Source organism: Lactuca virosa, chromosome 5, assembly GCF_052849685.1.
Source record: "Lactuca virosa cultivar CGN04683 chromosome 5, Lactuca_virosa_CGN04683_v6, whole genome shotgun sequence".
Lineage (NCBI taxonomy): Eukaryota > Viridiplantae > Streptophyta > Magnoliopsida > Asterales > Asteraceae > Lactuca > Lactuca virosa.
This window is the reverse complement of record NC_136430.1, coordinates 107945508-107947580: the sequence shown is the minus strand read 5'-3', so window position 1 is coordinate 107947580 and position 2073 is coordinate 107945508.

Below are 2073 nucleotides of genomic sequence, written 5' to 3'. Positions count from 1 at the left end.
AATATATTACCTTTTAAGTCATTATCCCTAAAAAGGTAGGATGTAAAGAAAAAATTTAGTGTTTCTCATTTTTCTACAAACAAAAATATGATGATTTTTCTGTAAACAAAAAACTTTATTATTATTATTATTATTATTATTATTATTATTATTATTATTAAAAATATAAATAAGTATACTATGTTTTAAATTCGTTATTATTAATATTGTTAATAATACACATAAATTCGTTTAAATGATATATATATATATATATATATATATATATATATATATATATATATATATATATATATATATATATATATTAAAAACATTTTTAAGGGTGAAGGTGGAGAGGATGGTGGTGCTTTAAACATTGAAATCATGAATGTCTGTTTGTATGTTCTCGCTTTGTATATGGTCATTTTACATTTGTTATTGTTGTTTTAAGTCAGAATATTAACACTTAACAATCGAAAAGAACATGAGTACACATCCCATTGACTAAGAACATCCCTAAATATATGAAGATAAAACATAAGCATAAATAATTTAAGCATAAAATTTTAAGATAGACACATACCTGATAACATCTGGCACTGCTCGGACCTCTTCAGCCGTCAACTGAAAAGCCCAGCTCCTCACTACGGGATTCCGCCTTGACTTGGCGGCTATCAGTACTTGATGTGCACAAAATATACCTATCAACTTTTAAATTTATAACCTAACAAACTTATACTAACTATGCACCTATAGGCAGTGTACTTAGTCAGATTATAGTATAGCTTGGGTAAGTCGGGTGTCGATCACAGAGAACGGTATTTAATTAATAAAATAATTACTAAAAGTTAAACTAAGAAAAAACAACTAAAAGTGGGGGGTTTTATCTGATTTTACAAGTTCAGATTAACTTAAAACTAACTCTTCACTAAAAACGGATGTAATCAAGATAATAAAAACACTTTCCTTTAGTTTCGAATCTACCTTTTCCTATGGTTAGTTATTATTTATGGATTAATTAAGTTGGTTACCAATTATTATGTAATTAGCGATCTGGTCCAATCTACTAATATTTTCACCCGTTCATGTACTACTTTGTAAGGTCATACTCAAGCAAACATAGAATTAGTTATTAATTATAATTGGGTTATGTAAGATTAATCTAAGCAAACACCATTATGGTCACAATTATGTTCTCCAGCACATCTAAATTTGTTATTTTTATTACTTATCTAAGATTTGGTCGATCCTAGCTCTAGCAATTTAATGATCACTAAATCAATAGGTAATCAAGTTCATGTAATTTAATGGTCACTAAGCTACACTAAACTTGAAATTAAGCAACAAAGTTACAAACTTTAACATGCTAGGTAATGATAATCAAACGCATGCATAAACCAAATTCATATAACCCATAAAGTAAGAAACTAACTCATAATTTTAGGTTTCATCTAACTAAACGAAAGCAAGAGTTTTTAGCCCATAATCACAGCTGGAAAGCACATAAACATAAGAGAAACTAGACTAATCATGATTAAACTAAGCAAGCCGAATGTGTAGATGCGAATCCTTGCTCCAATTTCTTTATCCTTTGATCTCTAGTTGAATTCTGCCCTCAAAGGGGTCTTGGAAGGGTATTTTTTTCGTTAATAGTCGCAACCTTCAACCCTCTCTCCCCTGGTGTGACAACCGTCAAATTTTGGTCAAGTCAAAGTCAAACAAAGTCAACAAGTCAAACCGGTCAACTCCAATAACCCTTGTATGTTAGGGTTTACGTTATGTAATCACTATACAATTCGCTATTTTAATGAGAAATCATCATTTGGAAAGTTCGTGTGTTGAATTTCCTAAGTCTCAAATGCAGTAAACACTGAACCAAAACGATAAAACATTATTGCACACTCATCGGGAGTGTGTACGACACTAAAACACGGTTTAACGGGGTTTACGAACCTTGTGTTGTGAAGCCGGACACTCAAATTAATCACAAACGAAACCTCTCTAAATCGTTTTCACTCTATCTCTTTCGATTTGAAATCTCTCCCAAATCTCTCTCAAAAGTTCCCATAACTTTTTGGAATCATTCGGGCC